At 35.0% G+C, this 17,471-nt stretch overlaps 1 protein-coding gene across 1 annotated transcript in view; it reads left to right on the top strand.

Annotated features, from left to right (window-relative positions):
* Window positions 1-17,471, top strand: part of LOC129844189 (voltage-dependent T-type calcium channel subunit alpha-1H-like) — a 142,168-nt gene that overhangs the window by 27,587 nt on the left and 97,110 nt on the right. The window lies entirely within an intron of this gene.

The following is a 17,471-nucleotide window of genomic DNA, read 5'->3' as shown; positions in this document are numbered from 1 at the left end:
AGAATCAGACAGACACTGATACAGAGTACAGTATAGAACCAGAGTACAGTATAGAATCAGAGTACAGTATAGAATCAGACAGACACTGATACAGAGTACAGTATAGAATCAGAGTACAGTATAGAATCAGAGTACAGTATAGAATCAGAACAGTATAGAATCAGACAGACACTGATACAGAGTACAGTATAGAATCAGAGTACAGTATAGAATCAGAGTACAGTATAGAATCAGAACAGTATAGAATCAGACAGACACTGATACAGAGTACAGTATAGAACCAAGGTACAGTATAGAATCAGAGTACAGTATAGAATCAGAGTACAGTATAGAATCAGAGTACAGTATAGAATCAGACAGACACTGATACAGAGTACAGTATAGAATCAGAGTACAGTATAGAATCAGAGTACAGTATAGAATCAGAGTACAGTATAGAATCAGACAGACACTGATACAGAGTACAGTATAGAATCAGAGTACAGTATAGAATCAGACAGACACTGATACAGAGTACAGTATAGAATCAGAGTACAGTATAGAATCAGAGTACAGTATAGAATCAGAGTACAGTATAGAATCAGACAGACACTGATACAGAGTACAGTATAGAATCAGAGTACAGTATAGAATCAGACAGACACTGATACAGAGTACAGTATAGAATCAGAGTACAGTATAGAATCAGAGTACAGTATAGAATCAGAGTACAGTATAGAATCAGACAGACACTGATACAGAGTACAGTATAGAATCAGAGTACAGTATAGAATCAGAGTACAGTATAGAATCAGAGTACAGTATAGAATCAGAGTACAGTATAGAATCAGAGTACAGTATAGAATCAGAGTACAGTATAGAATCAGACATACACTGATACAGAGTACAGTATAGAACCAGAGTACAGTATAGAATCAGACAGACACTGATACAGAGTACAGTATAGAATCAGAGTACAGTATAGAATCAGAGTACAGTATAGAATCAGAGTACAGTATAGAATCAGACAGACACTGAATCAGAGTACAGTATAGAATCAGAGTACAGTATAGAATCAGAATACAGTATAGAACCAGAGTACAGTATAGAATCAGAGTACAGTATAGAATCAGAGTGCAGTATAGAATCAGACAGACACTGATACAGAGTACAGTATAGAATCAGAATACAGTATAGAATCAGACAGACACTGATACAGAGTACAGTATAGAATCAGAGTACAGTATAGAATCAGACAGACACTGATACAGAGTACAGTATAGAATCAGAGTACAGTATAGAATCAGAGTACAGTATAGAATCAGAGTACAGTATAGAATCAGAGTACAGTATAGAATCAGACAGACACTGATACAGAGTACAGTATAGAATCAGAGTACAGTATAGAATCAGAGTACAGTATAGAATCAGACAGACACTGATACAGAGTACAGTATAGAATCAGAATACAGTATAGAATCAGAGTACAGTATAGAATCAGACAGACACTGATACAGAGTACAGTATAGAATCAGAGTACAGTATAGAATCAGAGTACAGTATAGAATCAGACAGACACTGATACAGAGTACAGTATAGAATCAGAATACAGTATAGAATCAGAGTACAGTATAGAATCAGAGTACAGTATAGAATCAGAGTACAGTATAGAATCAGAGTACAGTACAGAATCAGAGAACAGTATAGAATCAGAGTACAGTATAGAATCAGAGTACAGTATAGAATCAGACAGACACTGATACAGAGTACAGTATAGAATCAGAGTACAGTATAGAATCAGAGTACAGTATAGAATCAGACAGACACTGATACAGAGTACAGTATAGAATCAGAATACAGTATAGAATCAGAGTACAGTATAGAATCAGACAGACACTGATACAGAGTACAGTATAGAATCAGAGTACAGTATAGAATCAGAGTACAGTATAGAATCAGACAGACACTGATACAGAGTACAGTATAGAATCAGAGTACAGTATAGAATCAGAGTACAGTATAGAATCAGAGTACAGTATAGAATCAGAGTACAGTATAGAATCAGAGAACAGTATAGAATCAGAGTACAGTATAGAATCAGAGTACAGTATAGAATCAGAGAACAGTATAGAATCAGAGTACAGTATAGAATCAGAATACAGTATAGAATCAGAACAGTATAGAATCAGAGAACAGTATAGAATCAGAGTACAGTATAGAATCAGAATACAGTATAGAATCAGACAGACACTGATACAGAGTACAGTATAGAATCAGAGTACAGTATAGAATCAGAGTACAGTATAGAATCAGAGAACAGTATAGAATCAGAGTACAGTATGGAATCAGAATACAGTATAGAATCAGAGAACAGTATAGAATCAGAGTACAGTATGGAATCAGAATACAGTATAGAATCAGAGAACAGTATAGAATCAGACTACAGTATAGAATCAGAGTACAGTATAGAATCAGAGTACAGTATGGAATCAGAATACAGTATAGAATCAGAGTAAAGTATAGAATCAGAGAACAGTATAGAATCAGAGTACAGTATGGAATCAGAATACAGTATAGAATCAGAGAACAGTATAGAATCAGAGGACAGTATAGAATCAGACAGACACTGATACAGAGTACAGTATAGAATCAGAGGACAGTATAGAATCAGAGTACAGTATAGAATCAGAGTACAGTATAGAATCAGACAGACACTGATACAGAGTACAGTATAGAATCAGAGTACAGTATAGAATCAGAGTACAGTATAGAATCAGAGTACAGTATAGAATCAGACAGACACTGATACAGAGTACAGTATAGAATCAGAGTACAGTATAGAATCAGACAGACACTGATACAGAGTACAGTATAGAATCAGAGTACAGTATAGAATCAGAGTACAGTATAGAATCAGAGTACAGTATAGAATCAGACAGACACTGATACAGAGTACAGTATAGAATCAGAGTACAGTATAGAATCAGAGTACAGTATAGAATCAGAGTACAGTATAGAATCAGAGTACAGTATAGAATCAGAGTACAGTATAGAATCAGAGTACAGTATAGAATCAGAGTACAGTATAGAATCAGACATACACTGATACAGAGTACAGTATAGAACCAGAGTACAGTATAGAATCAGACAGACACTGATACAGAGTACAGTATAGAATCAGAGTACAGTATAGAATCAGAGTACAGTATAGAATCAGAGTACAGTATAGAATCAGACAGACACTGAATCAGAGTACAGTATAGAATCAGAGTACAGTATAGAATCAGAATACAGTATAGAACCAGAGTACAGTATAGAATCAGACAGACACTGATACAGAGTACAGTATAGAATCAGAATACAGTATAGAATCAGACAGACACTGATACAGAGTACAGTATAGAATCAGAGTACAGTATAGAATCAGACAGACACTGATACAGAGTACAGTATAGAATCAGAGTACAGTATAGAATCAGAGTACAGTATAGAATCAGAGTACAGTATAGAATCAGAGAACAGTATAGAATCAGAGTACAGTATAGAATCAGAGTACAGTATAGAATCAGAGTACAGTATAGAATCAGAGTACAGTATAGAATCAGAGTACAGTATAGAATCAGAGAACAGTATAGAATCAGAGTACAGTATAGAATCAGAATACAGTATAGAATCAGAACAGTATAGAATCAGAGAACAGTATAAAATCAGAGTACAGTATAGAATCAGAGGACAGTATAGAATCAGAATACAGTATAGAATCAGACAGACACTGATACAGAGTACAGTATAGAATCAGAGTACAGTATAGAATCAGAGTACAGTATAGAATCAGAGAACAGTATAGAATCAGAGTACAGTATGGAATCAGAATACAGTATAGAATCAGAGAACAGTATAGAATCAGAGTACAGTATGGAATCAGAATACAGTATAGAATCAGAGAACAGTATAGAATCAGACTACAGTATAGAATATGAGTACAGTATAGAATCAGAGTACAGTATGGAATCAGAATACAGTATAGAATCAGAGAACAGTATAGAATCAGACTACAGTATAGAATCAGAGTACAGTATAGAATCAGAGTACAGTATAGAATCAGACAGACACTGATACAGAGTACAGTATAGAACCAGAGTACAGTATAGAATCAGAGTACAGTATAGAATCAGACAGACACTGATACAGAGTACAGTATAGAATCAGAGTACAGTATAGAATCAGAGTACAGTATAGAATCAGAACAGTATAGAATCAGACAGACACTGATACAGAGTACAGTATAGAATCAGAGTACAGTATAGAATCAGAGTACAGTATAGAATCAGAACAGTATAGAATCAGACAGACACTGATACAGAGTACAGTATAGAACCAAGGTACAGTATAGAATCAGAGTACAGTATAGAATCAGAGTACAGTATAGAATCAGAGTACAGTATAGAATCAGACAGACACTGATATAGAGTACAGTATAGAATCAGAGTACAGTATAGAATCAGAGTACAGTATAGAATCAGAGTACAGTATAGAATCAGACAGACACTGATACCGAGTACAGTATAGAATCAGAGTACAGTATAGAATCAGACAGACACTGATACAGAGTACAGTATAGAATCAGAGTACAGTATAGAATCAGAGTACAGTATAGAATCAGAGTACAGTATAGAATCAGACAGACACTGATACAGAGTACAGTATAGAATCAGAGTACAGTATAGAATCAGACAGACACTGATACAGAGTACAGTATAGAATCAGAGTACAGTATAGAATCAGAGTACAGTATAGAATCAGAGTACAGTATAGAATCAGACAGACACTGATACAGAGTACAGTATAGAATCAGAGTACAGTATAGAATCAGAGTACAGTATAGAATCAGAGTACAGTATAGAATCAGAGTACAGTATAGAATCAGAGTACAGTATAGAATCAGAGTACAGTATAGAATCAGACATACACTGATACAGAGTACAGTATAGAACCAGAGTACAGTATAGAATCAGACAGACACTGATACAGAGTACAGTATAGAATCAGAGTACAGTATAGAATCAGAGTACAGTATAGAATCAGAGTACAGTATAGAATCAGACAGACACTGAATCAGAGTACAGTATAGAATCAGAGTACAGTATAGAATCAGAATACAGTATAGAACCAGAGTACAGTATAGAATCAGAGTACAGTATAGAATCAGAGTGCAGTATAGAATCAGACAGACACTGATACAGAGTACAGTATAGAATCAGAATACAGTATAGAATCAGACAGACACTGATACAGAGAACAGTATAGAATCAGAGTACAGTATAGAATCAGACAGACACTGATACAGAGTACAGTATAGAATCAGAGTACAGTATAGAATCAGAGTACAGTATAGAATCAGAGTACAGTATAGAATCAGAGTACAGTATAGAATCAGACAGACACTGATACAGAGTACAGTATAGAATCAGAGTACAGTATAGAATCAGAGAACAGTATAGAATCAGAGTACAGTATGGAATCAGAATACAGTATAGAATCAGAGAACAGTATAGAATCAGACTACAGTATAGAATCAGAGTACAGTATAGAATCAGAGTACAGTATGGAATCAGAATACAGTATAGAATCAGAGTACAGTATAGAATCAGAGAACAGTATAGAATCAGAGTACAGTATGGAATCAGAATACAGTATAGAATCAGAGAACAGTATAGAATCAGAGGACAGTATAGAATCAGACAGACACTGATACAGAGTACAGTATAGAATCAGAGGACAGTATAGAATCAGAGTACAGTATAGAATCAGAGTACAGTATAGAATCAGACAGACACTGATACAGAGTACAGTATAGAATCAGAGTACAGTATAGAATCAGAGTACAGTATAGAATCAGAGTACAGTATAGAATCAGAGTACAGTATAGAATCAGACAGACACTGATACAGAGTACAGTATAGAATCAGAGTACAGTATAGAATCAGACAGACACTGATACAGAGTACAGTATAGAATCAGAGTACAGTATAGAATCAGAGTACAGTATAGAATCAGAGTACAGTATAGAATCAGACAGACACTGATACAGAGTACAGTATAGAATCAGAGTACAGTATAGAATCAGAGTACAGTATAGAATCAGAGTACAGTATAGAATCAGAGTACAGTATAGAATCAGAGTACAGTATAGAATCAGAGTACAGTATAGAATCAGACATACACTGATACAGAGTACAGTATAGAACCAGAGTACAGTATAGAATCAGACAGACACTGATACAGAGTACAGTATAGAATCAGAGTACAGTATAGAATCAGAGTACAGTATAGAATCAGAGTACAGTATAGAATCAGACAGACACTGAATCAGAGTACAGTATAGAATCAGAGTACAGTATAGAATCATAATACAGTATAGAACCAGAGTACAGTATAGAATCAGACAGACACTGATACAGAGTACAGTATAGAATCAGAATACAGTATAGAATCAGACAGACACTGATACAGAGTACAGTATAGAATCAGAGTACAGTATAGAATCAGACAGACACTGATACAGAGTACAGTATAGAATCAGAGTACAGTATAGAATCAGAGTACAGTATAGAATCAGAATACAGTATAGAATCAGACAGACACTGATACAGAGTACAGTATAGAATCAGAGTACAGTATAGAATCAGACAGACACTGATACAGAGTACAGTATAGAATCAGAGTACAGTATAGAATCAGAGTACAGTATAGAATCAGAGTACAGTATAGAATCAGAGTACAGTATAGAATCAGAGTACAGTATAGAATCAGAGAACAGTATAGAATCAGAGTACAGTATAGAATCAGAATACAGTATAGAATCAGAACAGTATAGAATCAGAGAACAGTATAGAATCAGAGTACAGTATAGAATCAGAGGACAGTATAGAATCAGAATACAGTATAGAATCAGACAGACACTGATACAGAGTACAGTATAGAATCAGAGTACAGTATACAATCAGAGTACAGTATAGAATCAGAGAACAGTATAGAATCAGAGTACAGTATGGAATCAGAATACAGTATAGAATCAGAGAACAGTATAGAATCAGAGTACAGTATGGAATCAGAATACAGTATAGAATCAGAGTACAGTATGGAATCAGAATACAGTATAGAATCAGAGAACAGTATAGAATCAGACTACAGTATAGAATATGAGTACAGTATAGAATCAGAGTACAGTATGGAATCAGAATACAGTATAGAATCAGAGAACAGTTTAGAATCAGACTACAGTATAGAATCAGAGTACAGTATAGAATCAGAGTACAGTATAGAATCAGACAGACACTGATACAGAGTACAGTATAGAACCAGAGTACAGTATAGAATCAGAGTACAGTATAGAATCAGACAGACACTGATACAGAGTACAGTATAGAATCAGAGTACAGTATAGAATCAGAGTACAGTATAGAATCAGAACAGTATAGAATCAGACAGACACTGATACAGAGTACAGTATAGAATCAGAGTACAGTATAGAATCAGAGTACAGTATAGAATCAGAACAGTATAGAATCAGACAGACACTGATACAGAGTACAGTATAGAACCAAGGTACAGTATAGAATCAGAGTACAGTATAGAATCAGAGTACAGTATAGAATCAGAGTACAGTATAGAATCAGACAGACACTGATACAGAGTACAGTATAGAATCAGAGTACAGTATAGAATCAGAGTACAGTATAGAATCAGAGTACAGTATAGAATCAGACAGACACTGATACAGAGTACAGTATAGAATCAGAGTACAGTATAGAATCAGACAGACACTGATACAGAGTACAGTATAGAATCAGAGTACAGTATAGAATCAGAGTACAGTATAGAATCAGAGTACAGTATAGAATCAGACAGACACTGATACAGAGTACAGTATAGAATCAGAGTACAGTATAGAATCAGACAGACACTGATACAGAGTACAGTATAGAATCAGAGTACAGTATAGAATCAGAGTACAGTATAGAATCAGAGTACAGTATAGAATCAGACAGACACTGATACAGAGTACAGTATAGAATCAGAGTACAGTATAGAATCAGAGTACAGTATAGAATCAGAGTACAGTATAGAATCAGAGTACAGTATAGAATCAGAGTACAGTATAGAATCAGAGTACAGTATAGAATCAGAGTACAGTATAGAATCAGAGTACAGTATAGAATCAGACATACACTGATACAGAGTACAGTATAGAACCAGAGTACAGTATAGAATCAGACAGACACTGATACAGAGTACAGTATAGAATCAGAGTACAGTATAGAATCAGAGTACAGTATAGAATCAGAGTACAGTATAGAATCAGACAGACACTGAATCAGAGTACAGTATAGAATCAGAGTACAGTATAGAATCAGAATACAGTATAGAACCAGAGTACAGTATAGAATCAGAGTACAGTATAGAATCAGAGTGCAGTATAGAATCAGACAGACACTGATACAGAGTACAGTATAGAATCAGAATACAGTATAGAATCAGACAGACACTGATACAGAGTACAGTATAGAATCAGAGTACAGTATAGAATCAGACAGACACTGATACAGAGTACAGTATAGAATCAGAGTACAGTATAGAATCAGAGTACAGTATAGAATCAGAGTACAGTATAGAATCAGAGTACAGTATAGAATCAGACAGACACTGATACAGAGTACAGTATAGAATCAGAGTACAGTATAGAATCAGAGTACAGTATAGAATCAGAGTACAGTATAGAATCAGAGTACAGTATAGAATCAGAGTACAGTATAGAATCAGACAGACACTGATACAGAGTACAGTATAGAATCAGAGTACAGTATAGAATCAGAGTACAGTATAGAATCAGAGTACAGTATAGAATCAGAGTACAATATAGAATCAGAGTACAGTATAGAATCAGACAGACACTGATACAGAGTACAGTATAGAATCAGAGTACAGTATAGAATCAGACAGACACTGACACAGAGTACAGTATAGAATCAGAGTACAGTATAGAATCAGAGTACAGTATAGAATAAGACAGACACTGATACAGAGTACAGTATAGAATCAGAGTACAGTATAGAATCAGAGGACAGTATAGAATCAGAGTACAGTATAGAATCAGAGTACAGTATAGAATCAGAGTACAGTATAGAACCAGAGTACAGTATAGAATCAGAGTACAGTATAGAACCAGAGTACAGTATAGAATCAGAGTACAGTATAGAATCAGAGTACAGTATAGAATCAGAGTACAGTATAGAATCAGAGTACAGTATAGAATCAGACATACACTGATACAGAGTACAGTATAGAACCAGAGTACAGTATAGAATCAGACAGACACTGATACAGAGTACAGTATAGAATCAGAGTACAGTATAGAATCAGAGTACAGTATAGAATCAGACAGACACTGAATCAGAGTACAGTATAGAATCAGAGTACAGTATAGAATCATAATACAGTATAGAACCAGAGTACAGTATAGAATCAGACAGACACTGATACAGAGTACAGTATAGAATCAGAATACAGTATAGAATCAGACAGACACTGATACAGAGTACAGTATAGAATCAGAGTACAGTATAGAATCAGACAGACACTGATACAGAGTACAGTATAGAATCAGAGTACAGTATAGAATCAGAGTACAGTATAGAATCAGAATACAGTATAGAATCAGACAGACACTGATACAGAGTACAGTATAGAATCAGAGTACAGTATAGAATCAGACAGACACTGATACAGAGTACAGTATAGAATCAGAGTACAGTATAGAATCAGAGTACAGTATAGAATCAGAGTACAGTATAGAATCAGAGTACAGTATAGAATCAGAGTACAGTATAGAATCAGAGAACAGTATAGAATCAGAGTACAGTATAGAATCAGAATACAGTATAGAATCAGAACAGTATAGAATCAGAGAACAGTATAGAATCAGAGTACAGTATAGAATCAGAGGACAGTATAGAATCAGAATACAGTATAGAATCAGACAGACACTGATACAGAGTACAGTATAGAATCAGAGTACAGTATACAATCAGAGTACAGTATAGAATCAGAGAACAGTATAGAATCAGAGTACAGTATGGAATCAGAATACAGTATAGAATCAGAGAACAGTATAGAATCAGAGTACAGTATGGAATCAGAATACAGTATAGAATCAGAGAACAGTATAGAATCAGACTACAGTATAGAATATGAGTACAGTATAGAATCAGAGTACAGTATGGAATCAGAATACAGTATAGAATCAGAGAACAGTTTAGAATCAGACTACAGTATAGAATCAGAGTACAGTATAGAATCAGAGTACAGTATAGAATCAGACAGACACTGATACAGAGTACAGTATAGAACCAGAGTACAGTATAGAATCAGAGTACAGTATAGAATCAGACAGACACTGATACAGAGTACAGTATAGAATCAGAGTACAGTATAGAATCAGAGTACAGTATAGAATCAGAACAGTATAGAATCAGACAGACACTGATACAGAGTACAGTATAGAATCAGAGTACAGTATAGAATCAGAGTACAGTATAGAATCAGAACAGTATAGAATCAGACAGACACTGATACAGAGTACAGTATAGAACCAAGGTACAGTATAGAATCAGAGTACAGTATAGAATCAGAGTACAGTATAGAATCAGAGTACAGTATAGAATCAGACAGACACTGATACAGAGTACAGTATAGAATCAGAGTACAGTATAGAATCAGAGTACAGTATAGAATCAGAGTACAGTATAGAATCAGACAGACACTGATACAGAGTACAGTATAGAATCAGAGTACAGTATAGAATCAGACAGACACTGATACAGAGTACAGTATAGAATCAGAGTACAGTATAGAATCAGAGTACAGTATAGAATCAGAGTACAGTATAGAATCAGACAGACACTGATACAGAGTACAGTATAGAATCAGAGTACAGTATAGAATCAGACAGACACTGATACAGAGTACAGTATAGAATCAGAGTACAGTATAGAATCAGAGTACAGTATAGAATCAGAGTACAGTATAGAATCAGACAGACACTGATACAGAGTACAGTATAGAATCAGAGTACAGTATAGAATCAGAGTACAGTATAGAATCAGAGTACAGTATAGAATCAGAGTACAGTATAGAATCAGAGTACAGTATAGAATCAGAGTACAGTATAGAATCAGAGTACAGTATAGAATCAGAGTACAGTATAGAATCAGACATACACTGATACAGAGTACAGTATAGAACCAGAGTACAGTATAGAATCAGACAGACACTGATACAGAGTACAGTATAGAATCAGAGTACAGTATAGAATCAGAGTACAGTATAGAATCAGAGTACAGTATAGAATCAGACAGACACTGAATCAGAGTACAGTATAGAATCAGAGTACAGTATAGAATCAGAATACAGTATAGAACCAGAGTACAGTATAGAATCAGAGTACAGTATAGAATCAGAGTGCAGTATAGAATCAGACAGACACTGATACAGAGTACAGTATAGAATCAGAATACAGTATAGAATCAGACAGACACTGATACAGAGTACAGTATAGAATCAGAGTACAGTATAGAATCAGACAGACACTGATACAGAGTACAGTATAGAATCAGAGTACAGTATAGAATCAGAGTACAGTATAGAATCAGAGTACAGTATAGAATCAGAGTACAGTATAGAATCAGACAGACACTGATACAGAGTACAGTATAGAATCAGAGTACAGTATAGAATCAGAGTACAGTATAGAATCAGAGTACAGTATAGAATCAGAGTACAGTATAGAATCAGAGTACAGTATAGAATCAGACAGACACTGATACAGAGTACAGTATAGAATCAGAGTACAGTATAGAATCAGAGTACAGTATAGAATCAGAGTACAGTATAGAATCAGAGTACAGTATAGAATCAGAGTACAGTATAGAATCAGACAGACACTGATACAGAGTACAGTATAGAATCAGAGTACAGTATAGAATCAGACAGACACTGACACAGAGTACAGTATAGAATCAGAGTACAGTATAGAATCAGAGTACAGTATAGAATAAGACAGACACTGATACAGAGTACAGTATAGAATCAGAGTACAGTATAGAATCAGAGGACAGTATAGAATCAGAGTACAGTATAGAATCAGAGTACAGTATAGAATCAGAGTACAGTATAGAACCAGAGTACAGTATAGAATCAGAGTACAGTATAGAACCAGAGTACAGTATAGAATCAGAGTACAGTATAGAATCAGAGTACAGTATAGAATCAGAGTACAGTATAGAATCAGAGTACAGTATAGAATCAGAGTACAGTATAGAATCAGACAGACACTGATACAGAGTACAGTATAGAATCAGAGTACAGTATAGAATCAGAGTACAGTATAGAATCAGAGTACAGTATAGAATCAGACAGACACTGATACAGAGTACAGTATAGAATCAGAGTACAGTATAGAATCAGAGTACAGTATAGAATCAGTCAGACACTGATACAGAGTACAGTATAGAATCAGAGTACAGTATAGAATCAGAGTACAGTATAGAATCAGAGTACAGTATAGAATCAGAGTACAGTATAGAATCAGAGTACAGTATAGAATCAGAGTGCAGTATAGAATCAGAATACAGTATAGAATCAGAGTACAGTATAGAATCAGAGTACAGTATAGAATCAGAGTACAGTATAGAATCAGAGTACAGTATAGAATCAGAGTACAGTATAGAATCAGACAGACACTGATACAGAGTACAGTATAGAATCAGAGTACAGTATAGAATCAGAGTACAGTATAGAATCAGACAGACACTGATACAGAGTACAGTATAGAATCAGAATACAGTATAGAATCAGAGTACAGTATAGAATCAGAGTACAGTATAGAATCAGTCAGACACTGATACAGAGTACAGTATAGAATCAGAGTACAGTATAGAATCAGAGTACAGTATAGAATCAGAGTACAGTATAGAACCAGAGAACAGTATAGAATCAGAGTACAGTATAGAATCAGAGTACAGTATAGAATCAGAGTACAGTATAGAACCAGAATACAGTATTGAATCAGAGTACAGTATAGAATCAGAGTACAGTATAGAATCAGTCAGACACTGATACAGAGTACAGTATAGAATCAGAGTACAGTATAGAATCAGAGTACAGTATAGAATCAGAGTACAGTATAGAATCAGAGTACAGTATAGAATCAGAGTACAGTATAGAACCAGAGAACAGTATAGAATCAGAATACAGTATAGAATCAGAGTACAGTATAGAATCAGAGTACAGTATAGAATCAGTCAGACACTGATACAGAGTACAGTATAGAATCAGAGTACAGTATAGAATCAGAGTACAGTATAGAATCAGAGTACAGTATAGAACCAGACAGACACTGATACAGAGTACAGTATAGAATCAGAGTACAGTATAGAATCAGATTACAGTATAGAATCAGAGTACAGTATAGAAGCATAGTACAGTATAGAATCAGAGTACAGTATAGAATCAGACAGACACTGATACAGAGTACAGTATAGAATCAGAGTACAGTATAGAATCAGAGTACAGTATAGAATCAGACAGACACTGATACAGAGTACAGTATAGAATCAGAATACAGTATAGAATCAGAGTACAGTATAGAATCAGAGTACAGTATAGAATCAGACAGACACTGATACAGAGTACAGTATAGAATCAGAATACAGTATAGAATCAGAGTACAGTATAGAATCAGAATACAGTATAGAATCAGAATACAGTCTAGAATCAGACAGACACTGATACAGAGTACAGTATAGAATAGGAATACAGTATAGAATCAGAGTACAGTATAGAATCAGAGTACAGTATAGAATCAGAGTACAGTATAGAATCAGAGTACAGTATAGAATCAGACTACAGTATAGAATCAGAGTACAGTATAGAATCAGAATACAGTATAGAATCAGAGTACAGTATAGAATCAGACAGACACTGATACAGAGTACAGTATAGAATCAGAATACAGTATAGAATCAGAGTACAGTATAGAATCAGAGTACAGTATAGAATCAGAGTACAGTATAGAATCAGAGTACAGTATAGAATCAGAGTACAGTATAGAACCAGAGTACAGTATAGAACCAGAGTACAGAATAGAATCAGACAGACACTGATAGAGTACAGTATAGAATCAGAGTACAGTGTAGAATCAGACAGACACTGATACAGAGTACAGTATAGAATCAGAATACAGTATAGAATCAGACAGACACTGATACAGAGTACAGTATAGAATCAGAGTACAGTGTAGAATCAGACAGACACTGATACAGAGTACATTATTGAATCAGAATACAGTATAGAATCAGACAGACACTGATACAGAGTACAGTATAGAATCAGAGAACAGTATAGAACCAGAGTACAGTATAGAATCAGAATACAGTATAGAATCAGAGTACAGTATAGAATCAGAGTACAGTATAGAATCAGAATACAGTATAGAATCAGAGTACAGTATAGAATCAGAGTACAGTATAGAATCAGAGTACAGTATAGAATCAGACAGACACTGATACAGAGTAGAGTATAGAATCAGAGTACAGTATAGAATCAGAGTACAGTATAGAATCAGAGTACAGTATAGAACCAGACAGACACTGATACAGAGTACAGTATAGAATCAGAGTACAGTATAGAATCAGAGTACAGTATAGAATCAGAGTACAGTATATAATCAGACAGACACTGATACAGAGTACAGTCTAGAATCAGAGTACAGTATAGAATCAGAGTACAGTATAGAATCAGAGTACAGTATAGAACCAGACAGACACTGATACAGAGTACAGGAAAGAATCAGAGTACAGTATAGAATCAGAGTACAGTATAGAATCAGACAGACACTGATACAGAGTACAGTATAGAATCAGAGTACAGTATAGAATCAGAGTACAGTATAGAATCAGACAGACACTGATACAGAGTACATTATAGAATCAGAGGACAGTATAGAATCAGAGTACAGTATAGAATCAGAGTACAGTATAGAATCAGAGTACAGTATAGAACCAGACAGACACTGATACAGAGTACAGTATAGAATCAGAGTACAGTATAGAATCAGAGTACAGTATAGAACCAGAGTACAGTATAGAACCAGAGTACAGTATAGAATCAGAGTACAGTATAGAATCAGAGTACAGTATAGAATCAGAGTACAGTATAGAATCAGAGTACAGTATAGAACCAGAGTACAGTATAGAATCAGAGTACAGTATAGAATCAGAGTACAGTATAGAATCAGAGTACAGTATAGAATCAGAGTACAAGAGTACAGTATGGAATCAGAGTACAAGAGTACAGTATGGAATCAGAGTACAGTATAGAATCAGAGTACAGTATAGAATCAGAGTACAAGAGTACAGTATGGAATCAGAGTACAAGAGTACAGTATGGAATCAGAGTACAGTATAGAATCAGACAGACACTGATACAGAGTACAGTATAGAATCAGAGTACAAGAGTACAGTATGGAATCAGAGTACAGTATAGAATCAAAGTACAGTCTAGAATCAGAGTACAAGAGTACAGTATGGTATCAGAGTACAGTATAGAATCAGACAGACACTGATACAGAGTACAGTATAGAATCAGAGTACAGTATAGAATCAGAGGACAGTATAGAATCAGAGTACAGTATAGAACCAGAGAACAGTATAGAATCAGAGTACAGTATAGAATCAGAGTACAGTATAGAATCAGAGAACAGTATAGAATCAGAGTACAGTCTAGAATCAGAGTACAGTATAGAATCAGAGTACAGTATAGAATCAGAGTACAGTATAGAATCAGAGTACAGTATAGAATCAGACAGACACTGATACAGAGTACAGTATAGAATCAGAATACAGTATGGAATCAGAGTACAGTATAGAATCAGAGAACAGTATAGAATCAGAGTACAGTATAGAATCAGAGTACAGTATAGAATCAGAGTACAGTATAGAATCAGAGAACAGTATAGAATCAGAGTACAGTATAGAATCAGAGTACAGTATAGAATCAGAGTACAGTATAGAATCAGAGTACAGTCTAGAATCAGAGTACAGTATAGAATCAGAGTACAGTATAGAATCAGAGTACAGTATAGAATCAGACAGACACTGATACAGAATACAGTATAGAATCAGAGTACAGTATAGAATCAGAGTACAGTATAGAATCAGAGTACAGTATAGAATCAGAATACAGTATAGAATCAGAGTACAGTATAGAATCAGAGTACAGTATAGAACCAGACAGACACTGATACAGAATACAGTATAGAATCAGAGTACAGTATAGAATCAGAGTACAGTATAGAATCAGAGTACAGTATAGAATCAGAATACAGTATAGAATCAGAGTACAGTATAGAATCAGAGTACAGTATAGAATCAGAGTACAGTATAGAATCAGAGTACAGTATAGAATCAGAGAACAGTATAGAATCAGAGTACAGTATAGAATCAGAGTACAAGAGTACAGTATGGAATCAGAGTACAGTATAGAATCAGACAGACACTGATACAGAGTACAGTATAGAATCAGAGTACAGTATAGAATCAGACAGACACTGATAGAGAGTACAGTATAGAATCAGAGTACAGTATAGAATCAGAGTACAGTATAGAATCAGAGTACAGTATAGAATCAGAGAACAGTATAGAATCAGAGTACAGTATAGAATCAGAGTACAGTATAGAATCAGAGTACAGTATAGAATCAGAGTACAGTATAGAATCAGAGTACAGTATAGAATCAGAGTACAGTATAGAATCAGACAGACACTGATACAGAGTACAGTATAGAATCAGAGTACAGTATAGAATCAGAGAACAGTATAGAATCAGAGTACAGTATAGAATCAGAGTACAGTATAGAATCAGACAGACACTGATACAGAGTACAGTATAGAATCAGAGTACAGTATAGAATCAGAGAACAGTATAGAATCAGAGTACAGTATAGAATCAGAGTACAGTATAGAATCAGAGTACAGTATAGAATCAGATTACAGTATAGAATCAGAGTACAGTATAGAATCAGAGTACAGTATAGAATCAGAGTACAGTATCTTCTTCTTCTGTGGATTTTATATAGCGGTTGGCAACCAACTTTAAGGTGCATTACCACCACCAACTGGACTGGAGTGTGGACCTCAGTTCCTCGTTCAATCACCCACGTGCTCCTAAACACCAATGAGGAGATGGGAGAGGCGGGACTTGCAGCGCGTCAAGCTTCACAGAACCAAGTTGTATTTTATTGCCTGGTTACGCAGAGGCTCGTTGACGCACGCCAGCAGTTTGAATGAAACGATTGAATATCGTGTACTATGTGTACATTTATTTTTTATTATTATTATTTTGTTTTTTGAGTCAGTCATTTCTGTCGAATTAACA

Source organism: Salvelinus fontinalis, unplaced genomic scaffold, assembly GCF_029448725.1.
Source record: "Salvelinus fontinalis isolate EN_2023a unplaced genomic scaffold, ASM2944872v1 scaffold_0192, whole genome shotgun sequence".
NCBI classification, from domain to species: Eukaryota; Metazoa; Chordata; class Actinopteri; order Salmoniformes; family Salmonidae; genus Salvelinus; species Salvelinus fontinalis.
Note: the sequence above shows the minus strand (reverse complement) of the source record. Positions and strands in the feature narration are given on the sequence as shown.